The sequence below is a fragment of the Carettochelys insculpta genome, chromosome 1 (assembly GCF_033958435.1).
Source record: "Carettochelys insculpta isolate YL-2023 chromosome 1, ASM3395843v1, whole genome shotgun sequence".
Taxonomy (NCBI): domain Eukaryota; kingdom Metazoa; phylum Chordata; order Testudines; family Carettochelyidae; genus Carettochelys; species Carettochelys insculpta.
This window is the reverse complement of record NC_134137.1, coordinates 249,309,133-249,326,685: the sequence shown is the minus strand read 5'-3', so window position 1 is coordinate 249,326,685 and position 17,553 is coordinate 249,309,133. Positions and strand designations below refer to the sequence as shown.

The window sequence follows — 17,553 nt, the reverse complement described above, 5'->3', positions numbered from 1 at the left end:
AACCTTTCAGAACCACTGGTCCAGAGACCCTGCTGTCAATGGCAGAAGTGAAACACAACTGGAGAACTCAGACACTTCAGCAATAACCTAGAGCTGAACAAGGAGAGAATTCTTGGCAGTTACCAGGAATGAGCACTTAGTCACTTGGCCAGTACTGTAGAAAACAGTTTGCTTTAATTGCAGTGATCATAAGTCTATGACAGCAAAAACAGAAATGACAAAGGTTGATCAGGAGGAGTTGCCTGTTGGGTGGGAGAACAGGTGGGGGTCAGAGGAAAAGAGAGGGTTGTCTGGAGGAATCTTCAGGAATTGTGTGAATCCTCCCCATATAACTCAAGTGACTGGGTGGTAATGTGTCCGTTGAGGGGGTGGGTTAGCATCTCATCAGCACATAAAGCGTCTCCTCTGAACTGCATGAGAAGCAAGGCAAGTGTTTATGGGAACATGAGAGCGATTGGGGTTAGGAAGGAATCTGATGACTCCTTTACGTGCTATGCTGGCATTCTGCGTGTGGATTTAAAGTAAACGGAATGAAGGAGAGGTGGGAACTTACAAGTCATGGGGAATTACTAAAAGAAACAGGTAGGGAGGTTTAAAACCCGATAATCACACTCAGGTACACAGCTGCCAACACAATCAGTAACTAGGAATGAAACACTGGCCACCTAAGCGTTCACGTCATCAAAGAGCCTTCAAGAATCATCATAATGCCACATTTGCAATAAGATAAATAGTTATTCTCAAAGGCTCGTCCTTTCAAAGTCATCTCGGCCTGTCAAAGGGCTAACTAGTACTATTAAAGGCCTGAAACATTTAAGCTGTATCTACAGGTGCACAAACCATTGAAATAAGCGGCCATTTTTTGAAAGAGTAGGACGAGCGTCCACATGTGTAAAACCGTCTTTCAAAAGGAAACGGAAAGAACAGGGCACAGATGTCAAAATCCGAACCCCGATCCCGTATCAGGAAGATCGCTCCCTTTCGAAATTCTTTTTCAAAATACGGGTCCTCCATGGCGCCGGTCAGCAGGAGCGTGGGGCGCTTCACCCGGCAGCAGCGGGGCTCTATGGTCCCTGCATTCGGCTGCCTTAAAGCCGCACGCGTGCAGGAAACCCGTGGCAGGAAGCTGAGCGCGTGCTAGGAGTAGCCTGTGCATGTGCTCCAGCCCCACACTCCAGCGCTGCAGCGTGGCCAGCAGCCACCCCCACCCCTGCAGCTCCCCCTCCAGGCCCCCGCAGGGCTGCTGTGTGTGTGTGGGGGGAATGGGCCCCCTCCTGGATGGAGCGAGAGCTGCGGGACCTCCTCGGCCTGTGGAAGGAGAAGGAGGTCTTGCATGAGCTGGGGGGTCAAGCTGTGCAATGCCACTGCCTTTGGCCGCCTGGCGCAGGGCCTGCACACCAGGGGCCACCTGGAGCAGGTACACTTCAAGGTAAAGGAGCTGCACCAGCGCTATGCCCGGACCAGGGACCAGGCCGGCTGCTTTGGGGCAGCTCCAGCCACATGCCTCTTCTTCCAGGAGCTCCGGGGCATCCTGTGGCCCCAGGAGAGCTCCCCACGCCCCCCCCCCCCCACCGTCATTCCTGGACACCTTGGCCGAGGAGCTGCAGCTGGAGGAGGAGGAGGAGCAGCCCGGAGCAGGGACCCAGGAAGGCGAGGAGACCATGGAGTGGTCGTGCGAGGAGGAGACCTCACCATAGTCATCCCCTCCTCCTCCAGCCCCGGACATCCCCGGACGTTGCCGAGGGACCCTCCGGTACGTGCAGGAAGGGACACAGACCTGCTCCACTTGGGTGGGGGGGGGGGTGGGGGGGGGGCGCGATGCAATGGTTAGTCACCCACACACAGGACCAGTGGTCCCAGGCTGCACACAGGCCGCCCCCCCCCCCCCCAATGGGATGCAGCGCCCCGCGGTGGTGCACCAGCAATGCCCAGTACCCATCCTCAGTGGACAGCGCCGCAAGCTGCACAGGGGCAGTGGCCGGTCAGTGCCAGACAGCGCCTGGGGCCTGTGCACCGCAGGCCAGGAAGGGCCACCTGCAGGCGAGACCTCTGGATGCACCCCCCCCGCCCCCAGGCTGGGAGGCCCAGCCCTTGGGGCCGGGGGGGGGTCAGTGCCCCTTGGGGAGTCAGTGTCCTTTGCGGGGGGAGCAGTGGGTGGGCTTGGGCGGGTGGGCCACAGCCTGGTCCCCTCCATCCAGGCCCATTACTGCCATACTCTCCTCCTCGCCACACAGCCGCACCACCCATGGGCCAGGAGAGCCCCGCGCCATCCCTCGTCCCGGAAAGCGCCCCCACAGCCCTCAGAGGCGCCCGGACACCCCCCCATGCGGTGCGCCATCGGGGCTGTGACCGGAGGGCCCCTTGCCAGGCTGAGAAGGACCCAGCCAGCCAGTGCCAGGCCAACATGGCCGAACAACACCTGCAGCTCGCCCAGGCCAAGATGGAGTGGCGGAGGGCAGCCTGGGAGAGGCTGCTGACCACACTCGAGGGCATTGGCCACACACTCCGGGACCATGCGCCCACCGTTGCCTGCCTCCTGGTTCCTCCCCCGCCCCGGCAGTGCCCCCCATTGAACCCACACCCTCCGGCCCCACTGAGCCCACTCTCCGGCATTACCTGCTGGTGCTACCCACACCCTCTCCTCCCCACCGGAGACCCTGCACCTGGGGAGGCAGGGGCTCCAGGGGCTGACAGGGCTTGCAGCCCACCACCCCAGCCCCGGAAGAGTGCCCAGCCCCCTCCAAGTTAGGGTCCCACCCCTGGTACATAGTTAACAGGAATAGTGTAGCTAAATGTTTATTTTAATGTTCACCACTCCGTGCTGTGCACCTCAGGGGAATGGGGGGTGGTGGATGTGTGGGTGCAGTGCTGGTGGGAGTGGGGGTGGCGGGTACGGTAGGTGGCAGATGTGCATGGGATGTGGGCGTGCGTGCGGGTCAGAGGTGGCCGTCAGCAAAGGCCTGCCTGAGGGCCTCCCAGATGCAGTCGGTGGGCCTGGCAGATGGGAGCAGTGCCCAGTTGCTCATTGCTGGCACCAGCCGGAGGGCTCCCCTCCGGGAACATCAGCGTCCCCCTTTTCCTCCACAACATTGTGGAGGATGCAACAGGTGCCCACCACCTGGGGTACGCTGAGGACCCCAACCTCCAGCCACATGTGGCGGCACCTCCACCGCCCTGTTAAGCGCCCGAAGGCCCACTCCACCACGTTGCGGGCATGGTTGAGGTGCTCACTGAATGCCTCCCGAGTAGGGTTCAGGTGTCCCATGTATGGCCTCATGAGCCATGGCTGCAGGGGGTACGCCACATCTGCCACCATGCAGAGCAGCATGGTGACATCCTCTGCCACCGGGCTCTCCTGCTGGGGGACGAAGAAGCCGGTCCCCATGTGCCAGCAGAGGCTGGAGTGCTGGAAGACCCGGGCATCATGGGTGTGGCTGGCCCAGCCCACATCGATGTCAGTGAACCAGCCCCTCGCGTCCACCAGGGCCTGGAGCACCACTGAATGGCAGCCCTTCCTGTTAATGTACCGGTCGGCGCTACGTGGTAGGGCGTGGATGGGGATGTGCGTGTGCCATCCAAAGCGCTGGTGCAGTTGGGAAAGCCCAGGTCCTGGAAGCTGGTGACAGTATTGTCCAGATCCCCCAGGCGGACGACCCTATGGAGCACCATCATGTTGATGGCTCTGGCAACCTGCGGGGGGAGAGGAGGACACATGCTCTAGTGCAGGTGGGGCGTCCGTCTCCCCTGACCTCGGGCCCATTCTGCCCCCCTCCCATCCAGCCCCCACCCCGTCCAGCCCCCTGACCTCCTCCCATCCAGCCCCTTGCAGCGGTGGGTTCCCCTCACCCCAGCCCCCCCAACCCTTGGGGAACGCGTGACCCAGCCCCACCTTACCTCCATAAGTACAGCTCTGACGGTGGCCTTGCCCACCCCGCACTGCTGTCCCATGGAGTGGTAGGAGTCTGGGGTGGCCAGCTTCCATATGTCAATCGCGACCCTTTTCTCCAGGGTGAGGGCTGGCCGCATGGAGGTGTCGTGGTGCCGGATTGCGGGGGGGGCGGGGGGCGAGCCAGTGGCAGACCTCGTCGAAGCTCTGCCTCAACATGCGGGAGTTCCGCAGCCACCGTTCCTCACCCCACATCCCTAGCACCAGGTGCTCCCACCAGTCGGTGCTGCTGTGGTGGGTCCAGAGGCGTCAGGGCACCTGCGGGGGGGGAGGTGCCCAGCGGTGCCCCAGGTGGGGGAGCCCCACGGCCCCAGGGGGACCGCCCAGCCACCCAATGTGATTGGGTGCAGCTGCGGCGATGGTGCACAGCACTGCCAGCAGCGTGTCCATAATGAGGGCATCCTCCTGCAGGAGCTGTCGCTGGGCCTCCATCATGGGCATGGGTGGGGCTCTGCCGGGCTGGGAATGGCTGGGCAGCACTCGGCTTGTGCGGAGGGGAGGGGCCCTTTAAAGGGGCGGCTGACTGCAGCCCCAGAAGTGCTTGTCAGCCATGGGACCCCATCTGCAGTGTTTCCTGCCCCCCTTCTTTCGAAAGAGGGCCTGGAGCCCTGTGGGCGCTCTCTTCCGAAACACCTCGACGGGACTTCAAAAGAGCAGATCGAAACGCCAATCCGGTAATGGCGGCAGGTGCTCCCTTTCGACAGCCGCTATTTCAACCACTGAACGTCAATTTTCGCCCTTTCGAAAGGGCTCTCACGAGCAGACACAGCTATAGAAATATAACTAGAGGGGTGTAATGACTGTGTCCCCATGTAATGTCCCTTTAAACCAATGGTCACTGTTGTAATTGTTTTGCTTCTGATATTTACACATCTGTTAATACTTCATAATTAAACAAACAGTACTAAAACAATCCACCTCCGGGGCCAGTTCGCACAAGCCCCATACAAAGAGTGAGATGGGCTGAGGTAAAAAAACCCTGATTTCAGCGAGGGCAGGGCTCAGCCTAGATCTCATCCTCCATCAGCACCGTGTTACTGGCCGCATACACTGAACGAAGGACTGGAGCGCGCTGTGTAAGGGTTTAAATTTACGCTATGATTATTAGATGTCTGGGTCTACCTGGCAGCTAACAGTGTGCAATGCAGATAACTACCTAGGGGCACTGCACCAGCCCACTCTTTTTTCCATCCCCGTGCTCCTGCCAAAAACCCTACCATACCATGCCCCCTTACATGTGGGCTAAGTGGGCTCGAAGAAAGGTAGGGTTGGCTCCCTGCCGTGCCTCCCCCTTCAACCAACATCTGTTTGTTAAGTCCTTTACCAAGCCATTTATCAGCTCACTAGATCTTACCCCTACGGCGTACAGTAAACCCCTGAAATGCGCAATTTTGAGTTGGGCTAAGCGTGCATTAACATGAGATAAGCATAACTTGAAGCTGCTCTGTAGCTGTCTGCCTACCAGGCTCCCCCACCTGGCTCCAGCCTGGTTACCAGCTCCCCACCACTGGCAGGAGCCAGGAAACCGACCAGCCCTGGTGCTGGTCAGTTGCCTGGCTCCTGTGAGCACAGGGAGCTGGAGCCTGGCTCCCTGCAGCTCACAAGAGACTGGAAAGTGACCAGCACTGCTGAGTTACATGCAAGTTCAGCTTATGCAGAGGTTGCCAAGAATGCAATGCCAAGATCTGCTGTACCTGTCCTGGACAGCCACCCCACACTTACAGCATGAGCTGCAACACCATAGCCTACTCACCATGACAAAGCCTCCCCAAACCCACCGTAAGGAAGATGGTGGTGAGGGAAAAATGTCTTCCCCACCCTCCTCACAAGGAGTGGCTAGCACTATGCCTGCAGCAGGGCCTGGCCAGACCCACTATTTTGCCACCTCACAGAGAGGGAGAGTGAGGCAGAGCTGAGGTAAAGAAGCTTTTCCCATTGGGCTTTACAACCATTTTACGGCTCCCCTGCCCTTCTGGTCTCTGGCAATGCCTTACTGTCACCACACTGACCCAGCCCCCCGGCTGCAGCAGGCTCAGGGCCTGGCTCCCCCTCCTGTCTGTAAAACACTAATTCCTCTTCCCCTGCAAGCCAAACAATGTCCCCTCACCCCAGCCCAACTTAAAGGTGTGGTCATAAACGCTACTGAATCAAACAGAGGTATATGTATACTGAATCACCAACCAAAAAACCCCGTCTTCCTCATATTTCCTTCCTAAGCTTTAGAAAACAGATTCCCACCCACCCTTACAGAACAATCTATCTCACAGAAACACACCTGCCCAATCACACCCAGGCTCTGCTGAGGTCTGCCTTGGCTTCCCCTTCAGCAGTCCACACATTCCAGGCATCCTAAGATGCGGGGAGACGGGAGTAACTAACCAAGCCCTGCACAAAGTCTTTCAAAATCGAATTCAAACCTACCAGGATTTCAGCCAAGGTTTGGCTTGGTTCCAGTCTGCCTTCTGCTGCTCCGCTCCCATAGCCCGAGGCTCTGGATTCCTGCTTGTCTAGCACCTCCTGCCCAGACTATAGCAATCTCTGTACGCCTTCCATGCTGGTATCTTCCCTGGTCTGAGTCAGATCCCTGACAAAGAATTCTTTCTCACAGGCCATTTCTACACAGGCCACTTTCTTCAAAAGTGGCATGGTAATACATGGCCCGAAATATGCTAATGAGGCACGGATGCAAATTCACCACGCCTCATTAGCATACAGTCACGTGATTTGGAGTCCAGAAGACCGTTCTTCTGGACTTCAAAATGCTGTGTAGAAGTGCAGCCCTGGGGGAACTTCCAGGAGGAAGTCCTTCTTCTGGAGGCCCCTTCTTCCTGGGGAATTTGCATCTGCACCTCATTAGCATATTTTGGGCCATGTATTACCATGCCACTTTCTGCATAGAAACGGCCAAAACATCTGCAGACATCTATCAACCACCTCTCCTCTTTTCATAAGGCTCGGGTCCCTACCCTTACACCCAATTGGGCACCAGGTAATCAGTCCAGGGGCACTGCCTGCCTTGCCTTAACTAAACCCTCCATGTGTTAATGAAGGACTATTCAAATTTGACCATTTTAATTAAACACAATTCTAGTACATTTTAAAATGTAATTCACAAAAAATGAGTTCACAATTCTAAGGAAGGGAAGAAGGGAAAACAGCAAAATAGAGATAATGGATTTCAGGAGGGCGGATTTTGGTAAACTCAGAGAGCTGGTAGGTAAGGTCCTACGGGAAGCAAAACTGAGGGGAAAAACAGCTGAGGAGAGTTGGCAGTTTTTCAAAGGGACATTATTAAGGGCCCAAAAGCAAGCTATCCTGCTGCTTAGGAAAGATAGAAAATATGGCAAAATACCTCCTTGGCTTAACCAGGAGATCTTGCATGATCTCAAAATAAAAAAGGAATCATATAAAAAATGGAAACAAGGACAAATTACAAAGGGTGAATATAGGCAGACAACACAAGAATGCAGGAGCAAGATTAGAAAGGCTAAGGCACAAATGAGCTCAAACTAGATACAGGCATAAAGGGAAACAAGAAGGCTTTTTATAAATCTATTAGAAACAAGAGGAAGACCAGGGACAGGGTAGGGCTATTGCTCAGTGATGAGGGAGAAACAGTAACAGGGAACTTGGAAATGGCAGAGATGCTTAATGACTTCTTTGTTTTGGTCTTCACTGAGAAGTCTGATGAAGGAATGCCCAACACAGTGAATGCTAGTGGGAAAGGGGTAGGGTTAGAAGTTGAAATAAAAAACGAACATGTTAAAAATCACTTAGAAAAATTAGATGTCTGCAAGTCACCAGGGCCTGATGAAATGCACCCTAGAATCCTCAAGGAGCTGATAGAGGAGATATCTGAGCCTTTATCTATCATCTTTGGAAAATCATGGGAGACAGGAGAGATTCCATAAGACTGGAAAAGGGCAAATATAGTGCCCATCTGTAAAAATGGGAATAAGAATAACCCAGGAAACTACAGGGTAATCAGCTTAACTTCTGTGCCAGGAAAGATAATGGAGCAGGTAATTAAAGAAATCATCTGCAAGCACTTGGAAGGTGGTAAGGTAATAGGAAACAGCCAGCATGGGTTTGTAAAGAATAAATCTTGTCAAACTAATCTGATAGCTTTCTTTGATAGGATAATGAGCCTTGTGGATAGGGGAGAAGCGGTAGATGTGGTATACCTAGACTTTAGTAAAGCATTTGATACGGTCTCACATGATATTCTTATAAAAAAACTAGGCAAATACAATTTAGATGGGGCTACTATAAGGTGGGTGCATAACTGTCTGGATAACCGTACCCAGAGAGTAGTTCTTAATGGTTCCCAATCCTGCTGGAAAAGTATAACAAGTGGGGTTCTGCAGGGGTCTGATTTAGGACCAGTTTTGTTCAATATCTTCATCAACAATTTAGAAATTGGCATAGAAAGTATGCTTATTATGTTTGCAGATGATACCAAGCTGGGAGGGGTTGCAACTGCTTTGGAGGATAGGGTCATAATTCAAAATGATCTGGATAAATTGGAGAAACGGTTTGAGGTAAACAGGATGAAGTTTAATAAGGACAAATGCAAAGTACTCCACTTGGGAAGGAACAATCAGTTTCACACACACAGAATGGGAAGAGACTGTCTAGGAACGACGACAGCAGAAAGGGATCTAGGGGTTATAGTGGTAGGTAGGTAGGTATCCTTCAGTCTGCATAGACTATGGATCACGCCCTTTATAGTTTCAATTGAGGATTTCATTTACAGCATCTACTGTGACTACGAAGACCCAGACGAGAGTGACAGTCCTTGCTGCATCTCTTGCAGATGTGGTGGATGTCTGGCAAGTCCTTAGTGTGCTTTGTGTGTGCTCGCTTCTCCTCTGCTAGCTGTCTGATCCTCATCTTGCCCTTCTGAAGGCCCTTGCGTAACCCCTGCCTCCATCTGCTGTGGTCGTCTGCTAGTTCTTCCCAGTTATCCAGCTCGATGTCTACCTCTCTGAGGTCTCTCTTGCAGACATCTTTGTAGTGCGACTGGGGGCATCCGGTATAGTGGACCACAAGCTAAATATGAGTCAACAGTGTGCTGCTGTTGCAAAAAAAAGCAAACATGATTCTGGGATGCATTAACAGGTGTGTTGTGAACAAGACACGAGAAGTCATTTTTCTGCTGTACTCTGTGCTGGTTAGGCCTCAGCTGGAGTATTGTGTCCCGTTCTGAGCACCGTAGTTCAAGAAAGATGTGGAGAAATTAGAGAGGATCCAGAAAAGAGCGACAAGAATGATTAAAGGTCTAGAGAAAGTGACCTATGAAGAAAGGCTGAAAGAATTGGGCTTGTTTAGTTTGGAAAAGGGAAGATTGAGTGGCGACATGATAGTGGTTTTCAGGTATCTAAAAGGGTGTCATAAGGAGGAAGGAGAAAACTTGTTCTTTTTGGCCTCTGAGGATAGAACAAGAGGCAATGGGCTTAAACTGCAGCAAGGGAGGTTTAGGTTGGGCATTAGGAAAAAGTTCCTAACTGTCAGGGTGGTCAAACAGTGGAATAAATTGCCAAGGGAGGATGTAGAATCTCCATCACTGGAGATATTTAAGAACAGGTTATATAGATGTCTATCAGGGATGGTTTAGACAGTATTTGGTGCTGCTTTTGGGGCAGCAGCCTGGACTCAATGGCCTCTCGAGGTCCTAGTAGTCCATGATTCTATATGATTCTATGATTCTATGTGAAAATGTGGTTTTTAGTTTAATATGTTATTGCTCTGCTGTGCTCCTCAGGCTTGGCTTTCTCTCACAGGGCCACAGATATCGTGCCAGGCTTCTTGGGCCTGGCTCCTTTTTGTGTGGGAGGGGAAACAATAAGTGCCAAGCCTGCCCATTACCAGCACCAAACTGAAGGGCATTCAGCGCAGACTGTGCTGATCATCATACCATGTTATTTTCCCCTCCTGTCTTGCTGCTGTGATGAGCAGTGACATGCTAACTGGGGTTCTGCTTCGTACCAAGGCTAAATGGCCTATGGGCTCTGTGTAGCACTGAAATTGTGTAGTGTCTCCACAGGCAGTTACAGCTACCCTAATTTATCATCCTTGACTTTGGGCATAAAGGCGCCGTAAGTGGGAACTGCTCAAAAAGCCTCATCAATTTTCATTTAATCGTTTGACTTGATATTAATTCAAGGCTGGTGGAGGTGGCAGCTACACTACACTTCTCCAGCTAGGCTGGGAGATGGGGAGCAGGGTGAGAGAGCAGGTGGGCTGTATGCAGATGGCAGGTAAACACTTGAAAAATTGTACACTGTTAATCACTTGTCAGGAGCTTGCACAGGGTTGTGCTATCATTGTCTATACAGCCCATCTCCCATACAGGAGTGCACCAGTCATTAAAATGGAAACCCCAGCAGAAATACACTTTTTCGCTAAACCTTCACTGTCCATGATTGTGGGGGAGGAGGGTTCTTGATAATATTGTTATGTTAACTAACAGGCAAAGGTTCTTATTTAATTCTTGGTGATTTAGGACACCAGGCAGGTATCATTCACTCGGTTGCTACATCTTGAAACAAAAGAGACCTTTTTAGCTGAGACCAGCTCGCACCTGGTAACATGCTTCTGAGGTCACAAGTCTTAGTGATCAAGACACACTGTCATAACCCTGGATGCCAGCTTGCTGAATACTTGACAGAGCACAACCACCAAGGGGCTCTTGACTTGCACACACACTGCACAGGCAGGGTTTTCTTCCTAAGAAATACTATGAGATCGTTAAAAACTGCCTGCAGTATCATGTGTCACAATTTCACAGTGGAAATGTCTGTCGGACTCATTATGTGACTTGTTTAAGAGCTTGTCTTGTGAACACTTTATTATTCCACTCTAAACATCTGAAAAAATGAGGAAGCTTAATAAACGTAATATCCTGACTGCCTGGACCCACTCAAGACATATTTCATCACATCCCCTTGCAGTGAGTTTTCTAGCCATGTTTCTCAACAATTCCACAATGTACATCACCATCACATAAAGCAACTATGGGATAACTTTAAAAACTAACAAAATGATTTACTTGGTGATGATCTTTTGTGGGACAGGCCCACTGCTTAAGCTCATCACCGAATAAATCATGTTGTTAGTCTTTGAAGTGCTACATTTCCGCTGCTTTGTTTTGTTGAAGTACAGACTAACACAGCTACCTCTCCGTTACTATTGTATAACTTTTTATTCTCCCCAGAGGGGTCAAAATAATCACTCTGATATTGTCAAAATTTTCAGTTGATAGAAATGTAAAGCAAAGTTCTGTGAGCAAAAATCATATTTAAAAATGAAGTCATACGAAGCCAAGGAACTCTGTTAAAGAATTATAGCTTTTTATGGAAAAAAATTCCTAGCTGAGTTTTTACTGTGATAAGTTGAAAAAAGCTGCTTCCTTCATTCCCCCGCCATATTGAGCTGTGGTGCATTAAGTCAAAAAGATTTTATGTTAATTGTGGAAGCAACTTTACCCTCTTACTATCAGATGTTTCTATGAATGTTTCAATTAAAGTCTTGTTTATCTCCCCCATTGGCCATTCTTTGAAATTCTTGATTTAAGTAATATCACGTCACTAGTTTCAGAGCAACTTTATCTAGAGTTGCCATATAAAAAAGAGGACACCTCTAGTGGGAATGTATCTGTATCAGTACACTCATCCCTTGTTAAATGAGTACTTTACTTACGAGTACTTGCTTAAATGAGAGACACATATACCTCCCTTAGTTCACTCAGTGACTGAACTCCCCCCACCCAGGTATTACGAGCTTTACCCTACACCCTGCGGTTCCAACCTGCCATACTCTGACACCCTCTCACAGCCCCGTGGCCCCAACCCATGGCAGCCTGACTCCCTGCCAGCCCAGCAGATCAGCCCCAGCAGCCTTAACCCCTTCCACTGGCCCCACCCCACAGCAGCCTGACCCCCACCCCCCACTGGCCCGTAGACCAGCCTGCAGCAGGCTGACCCAACCTGTGGCAGCCTTAACCTCACCCCGCCCCCAGCCCCACAGACCAGTCTGGCAGCCTGACCCCCCCAGCCCCGGCTGCCTTAACCCTCGCACCAGCCCCAGAGACAGGCCCAGCAGCCTGACCACCGCCAGCCCCACAGCCCTGGCAGCCTTAACCCCCGACCAGCCCCACAGACCTGCCCTGGCAGCCTGACCCCTGCCACCCCTCACCAGCTTGCAGACCAGTCAGTGGTAGCCTGACCGTCCACTGGCCCCACAGATCTAACCCACCGCAGCCTGACCCCCTCACGCCCACAGCAGCACACCCAAACTGGAGCAGCCTTACCCCACCCCGCAACCTGCCCCATGGGCCCTACCCACCACCAGGTTTTAACCCTCCCTCCTACATATGGCCCCAAACTGTCCCCCAGCCTTTAAACTCCCTCCCCCCCCAGCCCAAGGTTCTCTTACCTTTCAAAAGCAGCACTACATGCTGCCACTCCTTCGCCAGTCAGAGACTTTTACACGTATTTTAATGGGACTTTAGTGTCCCACTTTTGAGTTTTCACCTACGAGCGGAAAGGTGGGAACCAATTGTGCTCATATAGCGAGGGATGAGTGTATCTACCAACTCACATTGTGTTAATGTGCTATAGGGTATCTGGTACAGTCATACGACAGTTGGTAGAGCTACTGATACAGATACACTCCCTCTCAAGGGTACCCTACTTTATCTTTTTATAGGTAGCTGTCAAATGTATTTGAAAGGAACTTACATAAGTTTACACCAGCTGAGAAGCCTTAATCAACAGTAGTTTGCATTTTAGTAATTTAGTTTAGTGCATTTTAAATGTCTTAAAGGAATGCTTGCATTTTCTGTCTTTTAGCTTCTGTCGTATAATGTGGTGTCTTACAAGAGCGCTTGAAAAGTCATTCTTGCACACTAACTTTTCCCTTCCCTGTGAAACTGAAGATCTTAAAGGAGAAATGCATAATCTATATTCATATACAAAGAGATTAGAAACTAGCCCCAGTTTACATTCAGCTAAGTGCCATGTATTCCAGCAGAATAAGAAAAGGCAAAATAAAGTAAAAAAAAAAATGACTAATCATCTTGTTTGTCTATGAAGCTGTTGTGAGGAGCCAACTTCCCCAGCTGGCACACTGTTAATGCTCCACAGATGAAAAACATTCCAACGAAATGAAATTTGAGTCAGCAGCTCCAGGCGTCTGCTTGCAAGTCCTGGGTCAGGCTGCATGCAAAAAGCAAAGCTTAAAAAATCTGGGAGTTGGGGGGAGAGCAAACCAGGATAAACTGTCACTTGAGCATTTTCAGATGATTTTTCATTGGGTTCATCTTTTCATTCAGATATCTACTGCAATTTATATTTTTTCCATAGTATTAAGGGCAGGAGGGACTTTCAGTTCATCTAGGCTGACCTGTGTAATACAGATAACCAGCACCACTAACCCCACCCACTGAAAATAGATCAATATATTACAGGCCACAGGCATAGGGTTGCTATATCTCCCTGTCCTAAATACGGGACACGGAGCTATGAGGGGAGGGGCAGCTCCTTCCAGCTCCACCAAGCCCCAGGGAACTGGTGCTCCCTGGCCCACCCCAGCCCTGGGAAAGCGTCAGCCGCATGTGCTACCAGCCTGGAGCCCCAGGGAAGCAGCAACTATGGGAACTCCCGCCCCCACCCTCAACCCCCAAGGGCCTAAATATGGGACAATTTGTCCCTTTTAAAAGATAAGTTGGGACACCCTTTTGGTGTCTCAAATACAGGACCATCCCTCCCCATACAGGACGGTTGGTCACCCTACCCAGGAGTCTTCACTAGTATGTCTCACAAGTACAGACTAGGAGGGGCTGACATCCACCAGTGCTCAAGGCCCTGCAGCGGCAGGGAATGATTAAATGGCACATACACAGGTCAGCGCCCTTGATCCCACACCACAGAAGGCAGCAAAGAGGGTTAAAAAAAAAAACCAGAAAACAAAATATTTTGTTTTGAGTAACAAAAATTTTGCATTTGACCTGAAGCAAATTTGTAAGAGTTTTGATCCACTGATTTTTTTTTTAAATAGAAAATCATTTAAGATCAGAACCCTGCACTTCAGAGTTCATACTCTTTAAAAGCCTGACACAATTCCCATTTATTTATTCCTGGTTTATTTTTCTGTCATTAAGATGTTTTCTCTACTTAATATGTGCTGCAGTTTCCTTCCCATGGGAGAACTCTTCTCTCAAAAGCAGGCCCAGCTCTGAGGGGATCAGAAATCATCTCTGTGTGCTCTCAGTCTGAGCATGCTGACAGAAGAAACGTTGCAGGTCTAAGAGGTGTCACGAGTTCCTGCCTTTTCTTGTTCTTTGTTGCTCATTGTACATTCCTTCTCCCTTCTGAACCATCACCAGTAAAATCTAATCTCTTCATTACAATATGTTCACTATGCTCTGCCAAGGCAAAAACACACGCTGTAAAAACAAACCAATGATTGCTCGGGGTCATTTCCTCTGTTTTGTTTCCCTGTTGAAGCAATCTTTGCTGTGATCTTTCTTATTTGGATTTGGATTGGGGATTTTTTTTTATTATTTGGCGGGGGCAATTTACTGTAATGGTAGTTTGACTCATAATTCCATACAGTGCATTAATGCTGATGCCCAGTGTTGGAGACCAAGCCAGGATAGATTCAATAAGAAATCCAATACTGGGGGGACGAAAGCCTGCCACTCTAGCAACGCCTTTGACACCTGCAGAAAGTGTCTCAGACCGTGAGGCTGAGGTTCTGATGCAAGATGAAGGAGCCACAATTTAGAAGAAGACACACCTGAAGCTCTGGAAACAAAAAAAGCATGTTATACTGTCCAGAACAGGCATATGACAATGCAAGGAAGCCTGGCCTCAGTTGCAAGGCTGCTGATTAGGCACACAAAGGCAGAAGAGAGCAGGGGCCATTACAATCAACTAAGAGACCTGAGGGGATTCTCACAGTTTTACATAAAAGCAAAAATGTGGGACACTTTAGAGATAGAGAAGCTTACCCAAAAGAACCAAAGTGGATATTCCAGGCCTGGATGGTACACGGCAGCTGCGGACTGGGTAAAGTCTTGTTATTTCACTGTGGCCCATAAGATTACTCTGACTTTAATCAGAACACCTAAGGTTGCAACCCAGAAGGGTGGTCCTCTAAAGGGACTAGCCATGGATATTCCAGGATATCTACCTGCCCCAGGGAGGCGTCAATATATTCTCACTATAGCAGACTCCTTGAAGTGAGCAGGGGCTCCCCCACTGCCTGACCACTAAGTACAGGTAATTGTTAAGTACTTGTTGAGCAGTTTGTCTGCTGGTACTGCATACCTTGCCACTGTCCAATAATGAAACATTGAGTCAGGAGGTGTGCGACGTGTTTAGAATAAATGAGATCCACACTACCTCTTACCACCCACAGTCTGTGGAGCACCTAAACCATTCAGTGGCATCTACCATGTTGCGAGGTAACCCCAGGGTCCCATGCCTCTCCCTTCATCTGGAGGGGTGAGGCTGCATCCACCTCTGCCTGCCTGGATCAGCTGGTCAGTCCTTTTCCCACAGCCAGGGCTTCAGTCTTGCTAGGGGTGGGGAACCCAGGCACTCTCTTGGTGAGCTGCTCCCTCTCCTCTCTGAGCAGTTTTGTAAATCTCTTCTCTCAACCCCCAACACTTGCTCACCTTCTCACCCCCCCGCCCCCTGGCTGGAACTGCTTTTTAAGCTCTGCCAGCCACCTGGCCCTTGTTGGTTGATTGCCGCAACTCCCTATTGCCTTCACCTGGGAGCTCAACTGGCTCTAGCCCTTCTTCCCTTAGCCCAGGCTGTGTTCTGAGCTGCCTTCTCCCTTTCTGCTGGGGTATGCTAGCCTGACCCTGCTACAGTAGCCATCTACCGACAGAAATGGGACAGCTTGGTTCCCTACATCATGATGGCCTATGGGACAAGTGCGCAGTCATCCACAGGTACACGTCATACATGGGGATGTTTGGGCATGCAGCTGAAGAGATGCGACAGAGGGATATGCTAATTTCAGAGAGTAGTGACTGCAGTTGAAAGGCATCCTCAGTCACGTCAGTCAAGCAGTAAAGCATCACTAGAAGAGAGCCAGCCAGAGATGGAAGAAATACTATGATTTAAGGGCATTTAGCCAGCTAATCCCAGGGGGTGATTGTGTTTGCATCGGGGGCCACAGAAGGAAGAGGGAGTTGAGTGCTAAGTTGCAACAGAAGTACAAAGCCCTAAAGGATGGCCACCTGCTTGTCAGCGGTACTCTACGAACCATCCCCTGTCCTCCCTTGTAAATCCTCAGAATAATATGGTCCACCAAGTTGCTTTTTATGGAGCTGGAGGGAGAGGTGGGGCAGGAGCCTTTGTCATCCACAGTGACAACAGAACCAACAGAAATGTACATGTAACTTAGCTAGATGCTTTTCATCAAGGGGAGAGAGAGAGAGAGAGAGGAAAAAAAGCAGAGTTCAGTGTGATGAAGGTTTGGAGACTCAAATAATGCTGCTGGGCTCACAAGAACTGTGTTTCCATGTGCATTCCTCCTTCGAAAGAGGAATGCAAAGGAGGGAAATCGGAAATGCAAATGAAGCACTGATTTACAGATCTCACACTTCATTTGCATAATCTCTTTTTGGAAGAGATTCTTTTGAAAGCAAGCAAGTAGTGTAGATGGGGCTTTTATGAAAATAAACCCCCATCTTCGAAAGAACCCTTCTTCTTTAAAAAAAAATTAGGAATAAGGATTCCTTTGAAGACAGGGTTTATTTTCAAAAGAGCCCCATTTACACTGTTTTTAATTTTGAAAGAATCTCTTCCAAAAAGAGCATATGCAAATGAAGCATAAGATATGTACATTAGCACCTCATTTGCATTTCCAGTGCCCCTCATTTGCATTCCTCTTTTGAAGGAAGAATGTACGTGTAAACACAGCTAAGGAGAAGTTAGTGCCCAAGAGCGTGACAGACTTACGGAAGTCCTGGGAAACTGAGTGATGATATGCTGGGCCTACTTCCTCATCCACTTTGGGCACAGGCTATAGATTCCGTGTCTCCCCAGAAACTGAGGAGCCCTGTCAACAATTACGCAAATGACTGGAATGCTTCCAGTGCCATGGAATTGCAGAGGCTTGTTTGCTGATGAGAAAAGGACAGAGGACTGCTATAGTGCATTCCAGTAGTGCTGAAGAGTTCAGGGGACCACACCCAGCACTTAAGCACCACTTCAAAGAGTAAGCCCAGGTCTACACTGTCATTTATGTCAGCAAAACCACATCCCTGAATGACGTTAGTTTTTAATCGGTAAAAGTTGTAGCGTGCACAATGGTGTTAGCAAAAGAGCTTCTCTAACCGGGAGAGCTACCACCACATACTGGGGTTGTTTATGTCAACAGGTGAGTTCTCTCCCATCAGCACAGAGTGCCTACACTGGCACTCTTACAGTAGCACAGCCTCCAGGCCCTTTGGAAATGCCATAGAGTGCTGTACCGCCACTCCATGCTCAGTGGGGGGGCCCCCCAAAGCCCTGCCCCTTCTGTCCTTGACCCCACCCCTTCCAGGGGTCAGGAACCAGGTGCCTCTCCTACCTTGCTCCCAGGCC

General features: G+C 50.3%; 1 long non-coding RNA gene across 1 annotated transcript in view; it reads right to left on the bottom strand.

The window, feature by feature from the left end:
• The window catches only part of LOC142007162 (uncharacterized), a 31,826-nt gene extending 25,385 nt beyond the window's left edge, over positions 1-6,441 (bottom strand). Inside the window, exon 1 of the long non-coding RNA XR_012643898.1 lies at positions 6,368-6,441. This is a non-coding gene — a long non-coding RNA (uncharacterized LOC142007162). The remainder of the gene's footprint in view (positions 1-6,367) is intronic.
• Positions 6,442-17,553: the final 11,112 nt, after the last annotated feature.